Source organism: Ornithorhynchus anatinus, chromosome X5 (genome assembly GCF_004115215.2).
Source record: "Ornithorhynchus anatinus isolate Pmale09 chromosome X5, mOrnAna1.pri.v4, whole genome shotgun sequence".
Classification (NCBI taxonomy): domain Eukaryota; kingdom Metazoa; phylum Chordata; class Mammalia; order Monotremata; family Ornithorhynchidae; genus Ornithorhynchus; species Ornithorhynchus anatinus.
The window spans coordinates 46,201,876-46,223,922 of NC_041753.1; the positions used below are offsets into that span (position 1 = coordinate 46,201,876).

General features: G+C 40.4%; 1 non-coding gene across 1 annotated transcript; it reads left to right on the top strand.

Annotated features, from left to right (window-relative positions):
* Positions 1-7,218: 7,218 nt before the first annotated feature.
* LOC114808566 lies at positions 7,219-7,356 on the top strand. Its single transcript, XR_003756413.1, has one exon. It is a non-coding gene; the product is annotated as a small nucleolar RNA SNORA7 (small nucleolar RNA).
* The last annotated feature ends 14,691 nt before the right edge of the window (positions 7,357-22,047 follow it).

Sequence of the window (22,047 nt, forward strand, 5' to 3'; positions counted from 1 at the left end):
TCGGTTAGCAGTGCAGGGTTTGGGAAATCCCAAGGATGGATGATATGACTCAGATTTATAGTGACTACTCAGAAGTAATAATAATAATTATGGTATTTGTTAAGTGCTCACTATGTGCCAAGCCCTGTTCTAAGCACTGGGGTAGATAGATACAAGCTAATCAGGTTGTGCCATGTGGGACTCACAGTCTTAATCCTCATTTTACAGATGAGGTAACTGAGGCACAGAGAAGTTAAGTGGTTTGTCCAAGGTCACACAGCAGACAAGTGGCGGGGTTGGGATTAGAACCCACGTACTCTGACTCCCAAGCCCATGCTCTTGACACTAAGCCAAGACTGAATGGGAGAGAGGACTGTAAACACTTATTTTCTTTTGACTCTAATTATGAAAATGCACTTCCAAAAAAGAGGGCATTTTCCATAAAAGCAACTACAGTGCCCCATGTGAAGTCTTGATGTGAGAAAAAATACTGAATGCAAGCACTTCTTATGTCAGTGTGTAATTACTTTTTTCCTAATTCTTTTTGTATTCGAGATTACAGCAAAGTGAATACCATGTCATTAAGGACTAGCTGATAGTCATTAAGGACTAGCTGATAGCAAAGTGCTGTTAGAGTTTATCCTTGTTCTTCCAGAGGTGCTCAAAAAAGATCTGAAACTAAGAAAGCTTCAAAGGTTCTGGGTGCGATTGCATGATTGTTATTGAGGAATCAAAAATATAAACAAGGCTAAATTATTAAGCAAAGCACAGTGGCCCATCCATTAATAGGGCAGTGAATTAGTGGAATACATTTACGGTAAACTGAACTGGCTAGCAAAAATAGTAATATGACTGCAAATAACGTAATTTAGAAACCAGTGATATGGCCAAGACTATTAAATGAAACTGTAGATGAGACAACTTAGGTCATCAGTCTTTGAATTTTTACATTTTGAACATCATCCAAACCTATTAATCCACTGTTTGAAATGCTATAGCAATGGAGAAGGAGAAACGATCTCCCTGTTGCAACCTTATAAACTCAAACATTCACATCCTACTGTAAATATATCATATACTGTATCATGTTCCGTATGGAAAATGACTTTTTTTGTCGTGCCTTTTAGTTTTTTTGCTGAAGGTTAGCATTTGGCCAAGCGATACTTTCTGATTCTTCCTTTGCTGTCTATTCTACAGGAAGTTTTGTGGTAGGAGGAGACGGGTGGTGGTAATGAGAAAGAAGGGAAGAGATTAAAACAAATGATTTCCAACTTCCATATTTATCATATGCTATACATAAAATATAGAAAACTGAAACATAACACACCCTGGAGGTTGCACACATTTAAAAAAATGGCTTGTCCAGATTGCCAAGATTTTAAAAATATAATTATTGCATTATATTTTTACCCTGAACTAATGATCCCTTCCTGCAAATGAAAATGGGCTCTATACTTCTTGACTGTTCTTCAGAGCCAAAAGAAATAGGATCTGACTCCTTCAGCAATATGAAATGACTGGAAATTCTCACACACATGATGGTCATCTGGTTCTTGGTCTTTTCCAAGCAAGAAGTAATAAATAGCAGTGATTGATTGATTGAGACAATCAATCACTGCTATTTGTTGAGCACTTAACTATAATAATAATAATAATAATAATAATTGTGGTATTTGTTAAGCACTTACTGTGAGCGTAGCCCTGTACTAAGAGCTAGTCCCTGTCCCACATGGGGCTCACAGTCTAAATCTACATTTTAGTGATGAGATAACTGAGGCTTAGAGAAGTAATTGACTTGCCTAAAACACACAGCAGACAAGTGACAGAGCTGGATTTAGAACCCAGGTCTTTCTGACTCCCAGGCCCATACTCTATCCACTAGGCCACACTGCTTCTAAGTGCTTGGGAGAGTCCAATACAACAGAATTAGCAGATACATTCCCTGCCCATAACGAGCTTACAGTCCTCCTCCTGGTTGTAAACATTTTTGGAGGGAAAGGAACAGGCCCAATTGCCATACAAATTTCCTCTTTCGTTCAAAAATCAGCCTGATGAGCCAGGGTGTTGGTTCAGACAGACAGTTTTTGGAGTTACTATTTCCTAACCCAATACTCTTTCCCTCTATGCTACTCAAACTTTTTTTTCCCTACAGGCTGAATCACAAGGCCTTCTAACTTTACATGGTATGTGTCCTGTTCCTATTTTTTCCTAATTCCAGAGTGAAATTTATTCCTTTTAGAGACTGTGGGATTTCATCAACACCTTATGTCTATTTGGATTACTCTCATGTTATGAACAGGGCCAATGTTTCACAAGAGGTAATGGTTTCTCTTTCCAACTTGTTTACTGAGTTCACATTTGCTAGACCCTCTCCTCAGAAAAGGCACTGTATCTACAAAAAGGTGTGGTTCTAAAATTCCCGAGATTCTTCCTAATATAATTTTTGGTTAGAGGGATAAAAAAGAACATTATATAAGCAAATAGGAAGTCTGCTCAAAGAAATAGAGAATACAAACAGGATGTTTAAATGGCAAAGCCAGAATATACTGTTAGCCAAGATATATAGCATTAGAGTCATAGTTTCAACTGGTAAGATGCCAAAAGGAAATAAATAATGGTATTCAGGATTATTACATTAATGAAAGTGGCAACTGAAATCAAAAGGTTACATAACTCTCTATGGAACATAAATAACTGCTGTAGATTGCTCATAAAAAGAATGAATACTTTCATTTGACTATTGAGGTTATGAGATGAACTTCCTTTCAAAATTTTGCCTAAGCATTTTTTACCCTTACAGCTTTCAGCTTTGATAGCTGAACATCCCCAAACTAACTGAAAATTTTACTATATTTGAAAAGCATTTTTTGTAAATGTGTAGAATAGTGCTTTTATTTCCTTGGATTCTCCTTCATTTTGTAAATATTGATGGCAGTAGATTCAGGAATATAATTTGATTCATTTTATTTTATAGTAATTGGAGATCAGGATAGCAGATAGTCCTTTCTGAGAGGAGAAAACCTATCTGAAACACAAATTGGCAGCAGTAGTCAAACACTACAGTGGGATATACATATATTCAAAAGTATTTTTAAAAATTAAGAGTTGGCAACAAAGCCCATAGCTGTTAGGTTAATCACCCCAAACAGCAGGAGAGACCAAATGTTAAAATGAGACCTTAAAAGCTGTGGTTCTGTCTGATCTTACTGGGCACTATCACAAGTCCTAGGACTTTGTTCTAAAGTCCATTGCTAAACTTTAGGCTATATTATCATTATTACTATCATTATCATTGCTGTTATTGATAATTAATATAATGATGATATAGCCTAAAGTTTAGTATCATTATTGTTATTATGATTAATGATGATGATAAAATAATGGTAATTGTTAAGTTGGTATTTGTTAAGCACTTACTATGTGCAGAGCACTGTTCTAAGCGCTGGGGTAGATACAGGGTAATCAGGTTGTCCCACTTGAGGCTCACAGTTAATTCCCATTTTACAGATGAGGTAACTGAGGCAAAGAGAGGTTAAGTGACTTGCCCACAGTCACACAGCTGACAAGTGGCAGAGCCGGGATTCAAACCCCTGACCTCTGACTCCCAAGCCCGGGCTCTTTCTACTGAGCCACGCTGCTTCTCTGTACTTACTGTGTGCCAAGGGCTGTACTAAGTACTGGAATATATACAAAATAAAGTGGGACACAGTCCCTGTCCAACATGTGGCTAAGCTGAGAATCTTCAAAAAGTGAGAACTCCTAACATCTTAAGAGAATTATAGCTATGTGATAGTTGCTATGTTCACCTATTTTGAAAATCTTCATTATTTTTCAGCCATTTCTCTCTTCAGGATCAACACCAACAGTGGTAGCAAACCTGGGCACAGTGATAGTGTGTTTCAAAGAACTTGGTTTATCATCTACACAAATGTATGCTTGGATGCAATGTAGTTAAAGGTCAGCTAGCTTTGAGAATAGACTTCTGAAAGGAGTATGTAGGATGCCTTTGTTCTCTCATTAACTTGGACGTTTGACTTAGCTTGCATGAGGTCTAATATCCCATCCTTGATAGAGAAGGTCAGTAAATGCTAAGGTAGCATTCTAAAATTCACAAGGAAACAGAGAGACAAAGTAAAACAGACAACAGAAAACAGAAAATGCAGAGGACTGGTTCTGGCATGATGTTTTGCTGATTAGACCTAGACCTTTATTATTAACCCTCCACATTCTTTGCTGATTCATTTTAATTTGGATATTTATGGTATTTTTCATTTTAAAATGATGTGCCCCTGTAACCCCACATTATGTTAGGCAATTATAACTAGAGCTCAGTTTGTGATATTCAATTGATATGAAGCCTTTCTATTGTAGGGTAGAAGCACTCATGGGGCTTGGAGACTAGTCAGTTTTAAAATATTTACGTCTCAATTGCTTCAATGCATCTTTAGTGCTCAAAAGAGAGTGGATGACATGGTCCTGGTTTGGTCAGTACCATTGCTATTAATGATCAGTTATTTTGTTCTAAATTCTTTATTTTGCAGGTTATAGAATATAAATGATTCAAAAGTATTATATAAGTAGGACTACTTTTGTTTCCTTTCATGAAAAAGAATCCCATTCAAAATGCTGCTACGGAGAAACCATCTTTAGGAAGGACATTTTAAATGTTGAGAAAATGTGCTAGGGTCAAACTTCCCAGTGTTTCAGGATAGGATAAAACCTTTAAGAATTAAAAGAAGCCTAGCAATCATACACATTGTAGATGCCAAAAGGTACCCAGGCTGAAGTGTTTTACTATGAAAAACATTGCAATTTCTTCTGATTTTTGAGTAATGCAGCCATTAGAAGATGGAGAGGGGCTTAATTAGGCTGCAAGGGGGCAAATTATGACCCATGGATTGGTTTTGGCCCATCAAGTTATTTAATCTGATCTGTGGACCACATTCAGCCTGGCTCTGAGCCAGCTGTAGACACATTCAGAAACTCCTACATCACTCCATCCCAGCATGGACCCTGAGATGGTTAACAGTACTAGTAATTGTGGTATTTGTTAGATGCTTCCTGTGTGCCAATCAGTCAGTCATATTTATTGAGCTCTTACTGTGCAGAGCACTGTACTAATAGCTTGGGAGAATACAGTATCACAGAGTTGGTAGGCACGTTCCCTGCCCACAATGAGTTTTACAGTCTAGAGGGGGAGACAGGCATTAATATGAATAAATGAATTGTGGAGATGTACATAAGTGCTGTGAGGATGAAGGAGGGGTGACTAAAGGGTGCAAGACCAAGTGCAAGGGCAACTCAGAAGAGAGTGGGAGAAGAGAAAATAAGGGCTTAGTTGGGGAAGGCCTCTTGGAGGAGATGTGCTTTTAGTAAGGTTTTGAAGATGGGAAGAATCTCTTGGATATGAATAGGGAGGAAATTCCAGGCCAGAGGCAGAATAATCATAATAATAATGATGCTGTTTGTTAAGCATTTATTATGTGCCAAGCACTGTTCTAAGCACTAAGGGAGATACAAGGTTATTAGGTTGTCCCAGGTGGGGCTCACAGTCTTAACTCCCATTTTCCAGATGAGGTAACTAAGGCACAGAGAATTAAGTGACTGGCCCAAAGTCACACAGCTGACAAGTGGTGAAGCCGGAATTAGAACCCATGACCTCTGACTCCCAAGCCCATACTCTTTCCACTTAGCCACACTACCCAGAATGTGAGTGAGAAGTCAATGGCAAGATATATGAGATTGAGATGCAGTGAGTAGGTTGGTATTATAGAGCAAAGTGTGCAGGCTGGATTGTAGTAAGAAATCAGGGAGGTAAGGATTTTCTGTTTGATGTGGAGACCACTTGAGGTTTTTGAGGAGTGGGGAAACATGGACTGAATGCTTTTGTAGAAAAATGATTTGGGCAGCAGAGTGAAGTATGGATTGAAGTGGGGAGAGACAGGAGGCAGGGAGGTCAGCAAGGAGGCTGATGTAGTAATCAAGGTGCGATAGGATAAGTGCTTGGATTAATGTGGTAGTCATGTGGGTGGAGAGGAAAGTGTGGATTTTAGTAATGTGAAGGTTCAACTGACAGGATATTTGGGTTGAATGAGAGAGATGAGTCAAGGATAACACCAAGGTTATGGGATTCTGAGACAGGGAGGACGGTGGTTCTGGCTACAGTGATAGGAAAGTCATGGGGAGGGCTTTAGGTGGGAATATGGGTTGTTTTGTTTTGGACATGTTAAGTTCGAGGTGTCAGGAGACATCCAAGTAGAGCTGTCATGGGAGCAGGAGGAAATACGAGACTGCAGAGAAAGAGAGAGATAAGGACTGGAGATCTAGATTTAGGAATCATCCTTTGGCAAGCAATGTGCTGAGTGCTAGGGGAGGTACAAAATAATCACATCAGACACAGTCCCTGACCCCAGTGAGTTCTCAGTCTAAGGGAGAATAGGAATTGAAATTCGATTTTACAGATGAGGAAACTGAGGCATAGTGAAATTAAGCAGCCTTGTCCAAAGTCACATAGCAGGAAAATGGTAGAGTCAGGATTAGTATCCAAGTCCTCTGATTCCCAGGACTGTGGTCTTTCCACTAGGCCACGGTGCTTTCTCCACTAGTAAACTTCTCTGGTAGTTACCTTCCTGTCCCTCATGACCCTGAGACAAGCAGTGAGTGGTGGTTACTAACTGTATCTGCATTTGGCTTGAAGTCAGGAATGCTCCTCTGTGGGCAGAAGTACCTGCATTTCAGGGGTTTAAACCTACCTTTCCCTTCTTCCTCCCCCTTGCCTCCCACACTTCATAACATGGTAAGTGACCTCCAGGCCAAAATAATTGCCTACCCCTAAGCTAAATAAGTGGGAGTTTGTAGCCTGTGTTTCTTGGAACACAGCATGATAAAGCAGGGTGGCTCAGTGGAAATAGCATGGACTTGGGAGTCAGAGGTCTTGGGTTCAAATCCCAGCTCAGCCACTTGTCAGCTGTGTGACTTTGGGCAAATCACTTAACTTCTCTGTACCTCAGACCCCATCTGTAAAATGGGGATTAAGATTGTGAACCCCACTTGGGACAACCTGATCACCTTGTATCCTTGTATCCTCCCCAGCGCTTAGAACAGTGCTTTGCACATAGTAAGCGCTTAACAAATACCATAATCATTATTATAAAGGATGTGCTAGGGTTTCAGAGGTCAGCCATTCAAAAAGACTCTGCCTGCCCTGACATGAGATTGCCAGGCTCTAGGGGAATGGCTTCCTTCTCAAGATCACACCTGGAGAGTTTCCAGTACTCTACCAGTCATGGCTATGAGAGGCACAGTCAATCAAAGGCATACCCATTCCATTCCTAGCTTTGGCAGTGGCTAGTGAGTGGGAGGCAATCTGCTACAAGGCAAAACTCACCTGTGCTGGGCAGCAGCAGCATGGGAGAGAGTCGAGGGTGGAGACTCAAGTTTACCGCGCAGAAGAAGGCCATGGTAAACCACTACCATATTTTTACCAAGAAAACTCTAAGGCTACACTACCAGAACGATTGCAGATGGAGGTGGGCATTCTGGGAGAGATGTGTCCATGGAGTTGCTATTGATCGGAAATGACTTGACAGGATAAGACAAGACAAGGGGAGTGGCTAGAGATCTGATGGAACAAATCATTACTGGTGTCTAAGGAATGAGCACAGGACTTTGGGGTTTTGGAGATTGCATTCATTCATTCAATTGTATTTATTGAGTGCTTACTGTTTGCAAAGCACTTCACTAAGCACTTGGGAGAGTATAATACAACAATAACAGACATAATCCCTGTCCACAAAAAGTTTACAGTCTTGAGGGGGAGACAGACAATATGATTGACTAAATAAATAAATAAATAAATAAATAAATAAATAAATAAATAAATAAATTACAGATATGTACATAAGTTCCATGAGGCTGGAAGGAGGGATGAATTATGGACAAATTCAGGGTGACATGGGAGTGGAAGAAGAGGAAAGGAGGGCTTAGTCAGGGAAGGTCTCTTGGAGGAGATGTGCCTTCCATAAACTTTGAAGGGGGTAGAGTAATTGTCTCTCCAATATAAGGAAAGAGGGCATTCCAGGCCAGAGGGAAGACGGGGGCAAGATATCGGTGGTGAGATAAACAAAATTGAGATACAGTGAGGTTAGCATTAGAGGAGCGAAGTGTGCAGGCTGAGTTGTAGTAGAAGAGTAGTGTTGTGAGGTAGGAGGGGGCAAGGTGATTGAGTGCTCTAAAGGCAGTAGTGAGGAGTTTTTGTTTGATGTGGAAGTGGTTGGGCAACCACTGGAGTTTCTTAAAGAGTGGGGAAACATGGTCTGAATGTTTTTGTAGGAAAATGGTCTGGGCAGTAGAGTGAAGTATGGACTGCGGTGGGGAGAGACAGGAGGCAGGGAGGTCAGCAAGGAGGCTGCTACAGTAATCAAGGTGGGACAGGATAAATGCTTGGATTAGCATGGTAGCAGTTTGAATGGAGAGGAAAGGGTGGGTTTTAGCAATGTTTTGAAGGTTGACTGACAGGATTTAGTGATGGATTCAATATGTGCTTTGAATGAGAGAGAGGACTCAAGGATAACACAAGTTATATATATAAATTATATATCATGTCTGAAATCAGGTCTGAAGTTGTACATGTTGAATGTCAACAATTAACCCAATATTAATTCATTAGATGAACCTTATACCATGGACAGTTAAAATTGTGAAGCAAAATGAACCAAGGGATCTTGGTGTTTAATGCTGGATTTGGACTTTTTTTTCTTAGCCATTTCACAGAATAAAGCTTGGGTTTGCCCTGCCTAAGAAATAACTCTGTGTTTTCAGTCAATTGCATATAATGAGTGCAAAGTATGTGCAGAACACTGTACTAAGTGCTTGGGAGAGTACAATATGACAGAGTTGGTAGTCACATTTCCTGCCCATAATTAACTTACAGTCTAGAGGGGGAGACAGACATGAATATGTAACTTACAGATGTGTACATCTTGATTCTATTTAGTTGCCCTTGATTCTATTTAGTTGCCATTGTTTTTACGAGATGTTCTTCCCCTTGACTCGATTTATTGCCATTGTTCTTGTCTGTCTGTCTCCCCCGATTAGACTGTAAGCCCGTCAAAAGGCAGGGACTGTCTCTATCTCTTGCCCACTTGTTCATTCCAAGCGCTTAGTACAGTGCTCTGCACATAGTAAGCGCTCAATAAATACTATTGAATGAATACATAATTTCTATGGGGCTGAGGGATGGGTATTTCACTCTTCTTTGATTCTCTGTCATTGCAACTCAACAGACCTGTATTTGATTTAGACCTGCCATAGATGCTACATCCTTTAGTAGCTTAAAATGTCATCCAATAGCTGAACCATATAAAATGGAAAAATACAATCACCAAGGTGGTCTTACAGTCTAGTCCATGAGCTTTGACGCTGAGCTCATAGCAGCTCAGCTCTACTGCACTGAATATGACAGGAAATTGGGGAAAACAGAAGACATAAACAATTCCTGTATGACAGGTGAAAGAAATTCTGATATACATTCTGAAGAGTATTTTGAAGAAGTGTGGCATAGTGTGTAACTCTAGGGAGAGGCAGAGCAGCACACAAAAGAGTCTTGTAATCAGAAATTGGTTAGCACTGTACTTCCTAACTGCTTAATTTGCCAGACCAAGTGGACATTCAATAAATACTGTTAATACTATTCTTTCTGACCTAGAAGAGCATTTTCCAACCAGATAACTTCAAATTGTGAACATATTTTATATAATGTGACTGCAAAGATAGATATGCAACTTAGTATTTCTAAAACTAGTGTCATAGTAAACATGGATATAATTAAATAAAAGATCAGCAACAGCTTCTTAAAACACCAAGGATGTTTACATTCACACATTCTGTGGGTCCCTTTAAAGAAGCTTCCACTTTTCCTGCCCAGTTCCTAGATAGTTTCTTCAAATTTTAGGTTTGTTAAGAAATGGTAGGTTCCAGCCATAGTTTTTCATTTCCCTTCTGAGTTTTCCCTGTTTTATTTTCTGGTGAGTAGTTTGGCACTTTAGAAGAGCATTAACATTCATACCACTGGGGAGCCAGTTAGTGTGTGACTTCAGCCTGAGCCCAATGGATACAGATACTAGTGAACAGAATAGTCTTCTAAAGGTCTGAAAGAGTTAATGCTCCTCCAAAATGCCTAACTGATGCTCAGGGAGAAGCTTTAGGGACTGGGAGAATTGGGTTCAGTGTGTAGAATATAAGTATATAAACCAAAATGGTTTCCTACATAGTTGGTAAACTACAGCTGGATGGAGAAACCCGTAAAGCTATCATAAACATCACACTACTTCATTATTCCCACTTCTGAAAGTTTTTGCTGAGGAAAGTAACTCTTTCCAGTAATATCCAAAGTACAGAGAAAATCTTGGTACAACTCAAAATCCAACCCTCCCACTGGTCAACTTGTTCCTAAAGTCAGTGGATCGAGGACTCTGAATTTGTTCAGGTGTTCTCTATTTAGTTAATGTTTGTGGTGTTCAACAAAATGGACATGTGAAAGCTATGGTTTAATTGGAAGGCATGTAGCATAATTTAGCTAAGCTAAGTTATGTTAAGCTAGGTTAGGGTTATGGTTTAAAAAAGAAAAAGAACCATGTGTGGCTCAGTTAAGTAAATTAAAATTTAAAAAGTACTACAGTAAAGTTCAGCCAACTGTCTAAGGCCAAAGCACAGTCTAGTCAATGGGTACCAGCCATATCTCTGATAATTAAATACAAAATTGGTTCTCTGTAGTGCTAATACACACATACACTCACAAGTATCTGGAGAACTTCCTTACCTCTCAGCAATCTTTTGATTTACAAACTCTTCTGGGTACATTTAATATAGATCACATTTTTTTTTTACTTCCATTCAACTTTCTTGCCCTAAATCAAGTTTAAAAGTTTACCTCATTGAAATGAGTTTATGCTTATTGAAGGAAGCCTGCTTGAATTTGAGGTCAACATATAAATCTGAGAAATTGAAGGGTAACATTGACCTGATGTTAAGGAAACTGAGACACAGAGCAGTGAAGTGAATTGTCCATGGTCAAACCACAGGCAAGTAGTGGATTAGAACTCAAGATTAGAACTCTGACTCTTAGACCTGTGCTCTTTCCACTAGGCCACACTGCTTCTCTGAGCACAGCATGGCCCAATGGAAAGAGAAGAGGCCTAGGAGTAGAGGACCTCGTTCCAATCCCGGCTCTGCCTAAACTTTTCTGTGTGACCTTGGGCAAGTCACTTAACATATCTGTGCCTCAGTTTTCCTCTTCTCCCTCCTACTTAGACTGTGATACCCATGCGGGACAGGGATTGTGTCCAACCTCATTCACTTGTATCTACCCCAGGGTGTAGAACAGTGTTTGAAGTGTAGGAAGCACTTAACAAATACCATTAAAAAAATAGACTGTGAATCCCATATGGGACAGACATTGTATATGATTGTATTGTATCTACCCCACTGCTTAGAACAGTGCTTGACATTTAGTAAGTGTTTAACAAACACTATCATTTATTATTATCATTATTATCATTATCATCATTATTATTAAGAGGAAAATTGAATCAAGAAGATCAGCACATTCTTTGGGAGACTGTCTTATAGAGTGTGGTGGCAATGTGGTATGAAATTCCAAACCAAAATGAAGGTCCCCAGAGCTGTAATGTTGTCCAACTTTCTCTACGGTTGGGAGACCTGGACCCCAAACAGGCACCACATCGGCTCCTTGAGCAGTTATTCCACCAGCATCACTTATGGGCCAGACTCAATATCAAGTGACAAGATAGGATCACGAACAATGAAGTTCTGTAATGTAGTCAGTCCCCAAGCATCAAAGCTTTGCCTTAACAGAGCTACACTAGGTGCTATGTGAATGAGCAACAGCAGGATACCCAAACAGCTGCTCTGTGGAGACTTGGAAGTGGGAAATCAATAGCAAGGAGGTCTAGGTAGCATTTTAAGGACATAGTAAAATAAAACATCAGGCAATACTGCATCCCTGCTGAAAACTGGGAGTCAGTTTCTGAGGATAGACCAGCATAACACTGTGCTACCAGTAAAGGAATGGTTGGTTCCTTTGGAGCAAAAACTTCATTGATTGAGGAACATGGAGGAAAAGGAGGAAACAGCTCCAGGGGTTGCAAATATAAACCATCACCCCATAGTAAGGGGCAGCCTTGTATGCACAATGTGACCTGGACTATGGATTCCGCATTGGCCCTTTCAGCTACACATTCCACTTATAGGTGAATTTCACTGTAGGTGAAATTAGTTACCAAAATAGTTACTAATTACTTGGGTTAGTTACCAAACCATATCCCCCCACCCTCCTAAATGAACCTAGACACTCCACTGAATAGGCTATTTGAATATGCATATATAAGCATACACACACTTATTTTATGTATCCATTATCTTGCTGCCACATTGGAAGAAAATTCTCAGTAAACTATGACATGGATAAAGCCAGTTTTATAAAGAGGTTGGAATTTGTTTTATAAAAAAACTTTATGTATTGAGATTCCACACCACAGGATAATGGCTTTAGTGCAAATGGGATTTTGTGGAAAGGAGGTCAGCTGTTAGTGATGGGGAGGGCCCGTGGAAAAATTCATAGTACCACCAGACCATTTTAAATGACACATAGAGATGTGGCTCAAGATGTAGACAGATAAATTGTATTCTGATCTCTCAAATTCAAATATAAGCCACAAAATGTCATTCAAAAGCCAGAACCATAAGCCTCCCAACTTGTGGTCTTAACAAGGCATTTAAGAGTTTCTTCACTACCTCAAAGCTTAGGAACACTGCCCATATTTTTACTTCAAAGCCATCAGGAGATGCAAGTTTCTAAATTAACTGAAAATAGTCATTTAAGTTCACTTGGCTTCATCATATACACTGGGTCAGAAATCAATCCTGACTTTCATGGAGCAGAGGGGCTCAGACACCAGGTCAGAAAGAAAGGGTTCATAGGTTACTCAAGCATCTTAAATACCTTCTCCTGCTCTTTAAGTTCTGCCTGTTAAGTTAAGCCTGTCTGGTTAAGTTCCAAGAGCCCCATTATTCAGGGCCTATTACCTTCCAGAGTCTTCCTATAGCCAAGGAATTCTGAGGAACACAGTCTTCAGCCAGAGGATACAGAAAAGAATTATTTGTACGTTTGTCTTTGGCATTAGAATGTAAGTTCCTGGTAATAATGTTGGTATTTGTTAAGTGCTTACTATGTGCCGGGCACTGTTCTAAGCACTGGGGTAGACATAGGGGAATCAGGTTGTCCCACGTGGGGCTCACAGTCTTAATCCCCATTTTACAGATGAGGGAACTGAGGCACAGAGAAGTTAAGTGACTTGCCCACAGTCACACAGCCAACAAGTGGCAGAGCTGGGATTCGAACTCATGAGCCCTGACTCCAAAGCCCATGCTCTTTCCACTGAGCCATGCTGTAGGCAGGGAGCGTGTTCCCTCATTATGCAGAACTTCCCAAAGACCCTATATAGTGCACCGCATCACCAGAGCCATCAATAAATGTAACCACTGTAACTACTAAATGGAATAGGTTTTTCTCAGCTTGGTCAAAGATCCTGCACTTTACTGTATCTGAATATTTACATCCTAGCTCTGCCAACAGTGCCCCAGGTAAGAATTTCAATCAGATAAACTGAAGTTTTTAATTAGCATAATAACTTTATAATGCACAGATATGTGGGCCAAAGAAAGCTTTCCAACATGCCCCTCATCCTATCCAGTCCAGTTACATTATAGGATAAAGTTATAAATAATTACATAAATAAAAAAAATGGATTAAGATTCTGAACCTCACACAGAAGGTGTTGCTTCTTAGACATTGGTTCACACAAATCTCAAAAACAAAAAAAATCCCAAGTCAGCCAAAGGTTTTGGAACATATGAAACATTTTGGTTGGTGTTTTTCTTGGATGAAGCCATGGTTTTCATTTCATAGCAATTGGTTTGGTCTTTCTTAATACACACCCTTAGAAAATGATTTTTTATTAGAAATTGCCACTGCCATTTACTGCCGGCATTGTGATGTCACAAGCATTTTCAAAAAGACTTTTGGAAAGCTAACACTCTTAAATGAAGGGGTAATTCAAGAGATGCTGTAGCAGTCATAAAAACCTCATAATTAAGATGCTAAAAGCATTGTTGTTAATACAATAGGCTGAGAAAAAATGGCATAAGCAACATTAGCATGATACGACAGGCAATGTTACTAGGATATTTCACATGAAGTGAATATGAGATTGTAACCACAATAATGATGAAATTATAATAATTAGAACATGCAACAGACGCTTTATCTGTGACAATACCACCTGCTAAAGAAAATCAGGCAATAGCAACATGATCACAATTCTTGATAGATATGAAAGTCCATTTTCAACTTGCAAAAATGTCAGTGCCTTTGGAAAGATGACAGCAGAGATAGGAGTTTGATGAGAGTGTGACTTGAATGTATTATTTTAGTATTGTCAAGTCTCCTAAAATATGGTGGTTTATGTGAAGAACCTAATGTTCACAAAGGAAAAAAAAACACATTATAGTGGTCACACCTAGACTCACATTATCAATCAGTCGGTGGTATTTATTGAGCACCGGTGGTATGCAGACCATGTTACTAAGTGCTTGGGAGAGTGCAGTATAACAGAGTTGGTAGACATGTTCTCTGCCCAAAAAGAACTTACAATCTAGAGGGGAAGACAGACACTAACATAAATAAATTATGGACATGTACATAAGTGCTGTGGAATCCTACTATTCTCAATTTATGCTCATTCACTTGGGAAGCTTATCTGTTTCTGTCGACGCAGATAACTCGCTAACCTCTCACCTCCTCTTCAGCCTTATATTTCCTCTTGCTTTGTGGATATCACCAGTTGGATGTCACATTCTCATCTTCAGTTCAGTATGTCAAAAACAAAACTCCTCATCTTCCCATTTAAATCTTCTCCTTCTCCTAATTTTTCCATTCCAGTTGACCATGCCACCATCCTCCCTGTTTCTGAAGCCTCCAGCCTTAGTAGTATACTTGACTCCTTAGGCTCTTTCAACTCTCATTTTCAATCAGTGGCTGTCAGTTTTTCCTCCACAATATTTCCTATATCTATCCCTTCCTCATCATGGTGGACCAGGCACTTGTCATATCCCTGCTCGACTATTATACACAGCATCCTCACTGATATCCCCACCTCCAGTCTCTCTCTTCTCCAGTTCACATTTTCACTCTTCTGCCCAGATCATTTTCCTAAAATGTTGTTCTGCACACATTTCCCCACACCTTAAAATTCCCTAATGGTTCACTGTTCCCCTCTGCATTAAGCAGAAACTCATGATCATTGGACTAATCAGTGGTATTTTTTGAGGGTAAATGGTTGAGGTTCTCCTTCGTCCTTCTCCCTCTTATTTATTTCCTTTCTTCTCCCACTATCTCCCAGCATGCACTTTTTGCTCCTCTCAAACTAACCTCTTCACTGTGCCTGTGCACTTGGATCTGTACCCCTTCATCATTTAAATACTCAGCCCCCTTATTTCCCCTATCTATAATTCATTTTAATGTCTGCTTCCTCCCACTAGCTTGCAAGCTTCTTTAGGGCAGGAATCATGCCTTTCCAACTCTATTGTTCTGTACTTTCGCAAAGGCTTAGTAGAGTGTTCTGCGCAGAGTAGAGCTCAGTAAATATCATCTATGATAGTATCTATAGTACCTATGATAGTTTTTCATGTCTCTTCTTTCCAATTCCTTGCTCATTCCTTTCCTCCTCACTGGAACTTCCTCCCTCTTCAAATCTGCCAGACCACAGCTCTCCAAGTCTTCTAAAATCCCACCTTTTCTAGAAGCCTTTCTCTGATTAAATTTTCTTCTTCTCAGGTCTTAACCTCCCAGGGAGGTGCTTTTGCCTACCTCTGTACACATGCACTCACCACCACAACCACTCACAATTACAACCACTCTACATATGCATCTACTATTTAACCGCTTAGTCATACACATATCCCCATTAGATCACAAGCTCTCTAAGCGAGGTATCGTGACTACCAACCCTATCGTGACTACCAACCAATCCTCCCTTCTCTCTTTCTACCGCCCACCCCGCACGCTCCGCTCCTCTGCCGCCCACCTCCTCGCCGTCCCTCGGTCTCGCCTATCCCGCCGTCGACCCCTGGGTCACGTCCTCCCGCGGTCCTGGAACGCCCTCCCTCCTCACCTCCGCCAAACTGATTCTCTTTCCCTCTTCAAAACCTTACTTAAAAATCACCTCCTCCAAGAGGCCTTCCCAGACTGAGCTCCTCTTCCCCCTCTACTCCCTCTGCCATCCCCCCTTTACCTCTCCGCAGCTAAAGCCTCATTTTCCCCTTTTCCCTCTGCTCCTCCACCTCTCCCTTCCCATCCCCACAGCACTGTACCCGTCCGCTCAACTGTATATATTTTCGTTACCCTATTTATTTTGTTAATGAATTGTACATCGCCTTGATTCTATTTAGTTGCCATTGTTTTTACGAGATGTTCTTCCCCTTGACGCTGTTTAGTGCCATTGTTTTTGTCTGTCCGTCTCCCCCGATTAGACTGTAAGCCCGTCAAACGGCAGGGACTGTCTCTATCTGTTGCCGACTTGTTCATCCCAAGCGCTTAGTACAGTGCTCTGCACATAGTAAGCGCTCAATAAATACTATTGAATGAATGAATGAATGTATTTTACTCTCCCAAGTGCACTGTACAGTGGTCTACACACAGTAAGCGCTCGGTAAATACCACTAATTGATTGCTTATCCACATATCCCTTTCCATCCTCTTCTTCCTCCTGTCTGCAATTTATCTGATAGATCTCCTATGTACTAGAGGTCATGTCTTCTAACTTTATAGTATTCTCCCAAGTGTTTAGTACAGTGCTCTGCTCTCAGAAGGTGCTCAAAAATGACTTTAAATTGATGCCTCTACTACTACTATTACTCTAGCTATTATATGAAGATTGTACTTACTCCTTTCTTATAGGGATTCTGACAGACCGTGTAGACATGTAGGACAAATCTGGTTGTATTTTATCCAACTCAGATCAGAAACCAAAAAAAAAGGCTGCCAATCATCAGCCCAATGTAATTATGAGTGTTCCACTTATTGTTCAGCACCTCTTTCAATTTTGGGAAAGAGCCATTTCAATAAAATGATTCTTATTGCTGCTGTTGTTACAGGGAATGTAAAATTCCTCAGAGAGACCAATCCCAACTGTCTCCTGTTGGACTGGTGGACTCTGGCTGATCTGATGCCAGGTTCACCAAACTTAGCAACAATCACAGAGACACTCTGCAGGAATAATTGGAGCGATATTACTTTTGTGTGGGAGCTGGAATGCAGACAATACCTGATGTCTGGAAACAGAAAATAAACAGAGGTAAATGACCATGCTTATTCTGGCAAGGCTTGTAAAAACACCAACTGAAGACCCCTGCCAATCTGATAGGGTTAGCAGAAGTCTCTACACATTTTCACAGTGACCGAAAAGGAAACAGGAATCTGACATGTAGGAAAAAGAGATATAGGGGTGGTGAGGGGTGGCAGGGCAAGAAAGTATTTATGCAAGGCTGGGCATAAAGAGTTATTTTCTGTGTTCTGGTATAGGATTGATTTTGAATTGGTCACAGATCATAAACCAGAAAAAGGCATTTGTTTTCAGAAGTATAAGTCATGAACAAGGATAAAATATCAGAGATGGTTTCTGCCATTGCAACATTGCAGAACAAGTAACAGCCAATGGCAAGAAGCAGAGTCATTGCTGTTTCTTCTGATTGTGCATTTAAATCAGTGAACCAAAAGTGCTGCAAAGGGAAATGAAACATCTTTTCAAACATCTTCTCTATATTTGCGGACATGGAGATTGATTTTTCAAATGTACTTAAAGGAATTCAGCATTAATTCAACAACAAAGCGGTTGTTGGAGGGGTTTCAAAACAGGGACTGTATTCACACCCCTCATTACATTTCTCTGTGCCACCTAATTTAACCTGGTTTACAGAGAGTAATAGGGCAGAACCTTCTACCCTAATTCTTTTTCAATATAGAAAGCACCTAGCTGTACTGATAAGAAATTACCTGACACATTCATTGAATAACAGATAGATCCAGTTCTTCTGTACTTTTTCTGTATTTAATGTCTGTCTCCCCTGCTAGATTGAAAGCTTCTTAAGGACAGGGATCAATGTCTACTTACTCTAGTGTACTCTCCCAAGCATGTTATACAGTGCTCTGCCCACAGCAAGCATTGAGAAGCAGCGTGGCTCAGTGGAAAGAGCACGGGCTTTGGAGTCAGGGCTCATGAGTTCGAATCCCAGCTCTGCCACTTGTCGGCTGTGTGACTGTGGGCGAGTCACTTAACTTCTCTGTGCCTCAGTTCCCTCATCTGTAAAATGGGGATTAAGACTGTGAGCCCCACGTGGGACAACCTGATTCCCCTTTGTCTACCCCAGCGCTTAGAACAGTGCTCGGCACATAGTAAGCACTTAACAAATACCAACATTATTATTATTATTATTATCACTGATTGATTGGATTGAAATATGAGAATTGTATTCTTGAAGGACCTAAAGTTATTAATAGCAACTATTGATTCAGATGGGATCTTTGGGTTGATGGGGAGATGTTTCGATGACTGATATTTTTTCGGTACAAATTCCTAAATACTAGTAGAATGCTTTACCTCCTTGCCACTCAGAGTTATTTGACTGTGTTACTGTGCAGGTGCAAAAACACAAACAAAAAAACACAAAGTCCCTTAGGATATAGTACAGTAAGGTCAAGGCAGAGCCTGGAAATCATTGCAGCACCACAGCTTGGCCACTTCCCAGTCTTGCATGTGTGTCTGCATTTTCCCTTCTATGAACTGTGATTGTGTTTACATGTCCACTTCCCTGACCATGCTGTGTGCATGGATCCATATATGTCACTCCTTGTTAATGGACATGTCTGTACTTAGCATTTATTTGCCGACCCTGAATCCCCTGGAGCTCTTCCTTGCATACTCAAAATGAAAAGCTGGTATCCCTGACCATTTCTTCATTCATTCATTCATTCAATCATATTTATTGAGCACTTACTGTGTGCAGAGCACTGTACTAAGTGCTTGGGAAAGTGCAATACAACAATAAACAGTTACATTCCCTGCCCACGATGAGCTCACAGTCTAGAGTAAGGGAGACAGATATCCATAAAAATAAATAAAATTAAAGATATGTACATAAGTGCTTTGGGGCTGGGAGGGGGGAAGAGCAAAGGGACCAAGTCAAGGCAATGGAGTGGAAGATGAGGAAAAGTGGGGCTTAGTCTGGGAAGGCCTCTTGGAGGAGATGTGCCTTCAGTAAGACTTTGAAGGGGGTGAGAGTGGTTGTCTGTCAGATTAGAGGAGAGAGGGCATTCCAGGCCAGAGGCAGGATGTGGGCTAGTTGCTTCAACCTGGGGATTATATCCTACCCAGTTCCAGACTCTTGTTGTGGGAAGATTGTTCCCTGATCCTTCCATTATATAATATCTGATGTGTGTAATGAAAACATGTTATAGCATAACTGACAGCACAAGGGTATGCAAGTGTAGTGTCTGATATAATAGCTATCAGAATTTCGCATTTTCAACAGATTGCCCCATTGCACTTCATATACAAATACCTTAATCATGCATATTATCCAAGCTTCAGTACACCCACCCCTATATACCAACCTCATATTCCCTGTTTTTGCTAAATTACTGTTCATACCATGCTTATGCATTCAGTTCCACCATCACGTTTGCTTAAGTGTTAGGCTAGAACATTGTTAAGGAAGTGAGAAATATCTGTCTGACAACACAAATCTGTTTGAGGACAGAATAAAACATGGGGCGCATACACAATTCATTGGAATGGTTTAGTACTACCACATGAGTGTCCTTAGCTGGGGTGTTTTACAGCAGCATAACCCCCACATTATAAGAGAACTGGGTGTACTATATTTTGAACAGAGAATAAGTGCAAACCTCTTATTAAAGGATATATCACATTACTAGGTAAAAGGGAAGTCTTTCCCTTCAGGTAGAAACAAGATATCAGGGTATATAATTTTGGGAAAGAAGGCGGCATCATGGAATAGTAGAGTTAGCTCCCCAGTACCTTCTCCTTACCTACAACTTCTTAGAAAAGCAATGTGGCCTAGCGGATAAAGCACAGACCTGGAAGTCTAAGGACCTGAGCTCTAATCCTGGCTCTGCCACTTGCCGGCTGTGTGATCTTGGGCAAGTCACTTCACTTCTCTGTGCCTCAGTTTCCTCAACTGTGAAATGAGGATTCAATTCCTCTACTTAGACTGTGAGACTTGGGACTGTCTCTAACCTGATTATCTTGTATCTACCATAGCACTTAGAACAGTGCTCAACATATAGTAAGCACTTGTGAAATACGATAAAATTTTTAGAAACAGATCTTATTGGATTGCTGGTACCTCTGGAATTACTCATACCACAGGGTTACTTCCTATTAGGTTGGGAGAGACAATTTCTGACAAATTCAGTTTTCCATTTTCAGAAAAGCAGTGTGGCCTCATGGAAAGAGCATGGATCTGGGAGTCAGAGGACCAGATTCTAAACCTGGTTCCTTCATTTGTCTGCTGTTTGACCTTGGACAATTGATTTAACTTCTCTGTGCCTCAGTTTCATCTTATATTGAGAGCACCATGTGGGACAAGGGACTATATCCAACCTGCTTATCTTGTATCTTCCCCAGTGCTTAGTATAGTGCTTAGCATATAGTAAGTACTTAATAAATACCATAAAAATGCATTTCTTTTCATAGAATGAAAGGATTGGAAGATACCTCCAGAGTTCATCTAGTTCAAGCACCTTCCTCAGGAAAATACTGCACCTAAACAGATGATTATATACCTAGCCATGAAATTGTGTACAGGTTCAAATGCCAAGGGTACAAAATAAGTTAGAATGGGGCCAATTAAAATCAGGCACTATGTCTAAAAGAAATTCAGTGTGTTTAACCTCTTCAGATTTTTGTTGTTTGGTTTCCATGGGAACCTCTGGGCAATAGGCATCATGCTGGCAAAAGCAGTAGGTCATTTCCACTTCAGCAAGAAACTATCTGTCAAGCCAAGTTACAGTAGGCAATCAGCAGGTAAGGCTACTTTTCTTGGCCTACTCTACCCCCTTATCCACCATCCTCAATCACCCCACTGCTTCCTCAATACTGTCCCAAATCTCCCAAATTTCCCTGCTTCCACCCGCCTTCCCCACTCTCAGAATCTCCCTGCTTCTGGACATGAACTGAGTTATTGTCAAGGTGGGCATGGGTTGCAGTATTTAAAAATAGAACATCAGCAACAGCTATCATCTTTAGATCAACTATTGGTGTCCTAATTTTGGTCCCTATTAATGGGTGCTAAAGGGTGCCCAGGAAATCCCTGGTTGAAGATATGTTTTTCTTTTTGAAATACATCACGATTCCTTATGTTACACTCTTCTGACTGCATGACTTCCACACTGGATGCCACTAATATATAGCTATCATTTATTCTGAAGGAATAAACCAGAAATATTCTAGTTGTAAGGGTGGTAGAGCAGGGGAGGAGGGAGCAAATATAGGCCCCAAATATTGAAATTTTCTTTCAAGCCTTCTTTTGAAGATAAACTGAAAGATATTTTCAGTGAGGAAGAATGATGTTTTTAAAAATGAAAGACTCAAAATTAGGAAAAAGAGGCACATACTTTGTGCTGAAGAATTCTATTTGAATGAAAAGTGAAATGAAGGCTTCTGTTTCACTAAATCAAACTGATTCTGCCTGCAGTTGCAGTCCATCATCAAAGCACAGCCTTTCATGAGAAAAGAAAGAATTTTCTACCTCTACCCATGGCCCCAGTTGGCCTTTACATAATGGAGCCATGTAAACCCTAATGGGGACCAGGGCCAGGGTGTCCCCATGGTAGAATGCCAAGAATGCAGTAGTGTCAATCCTCTGGCCTCATTCTCATATACTCAAGTTGATCCAGAGAGGAGGAAAAAC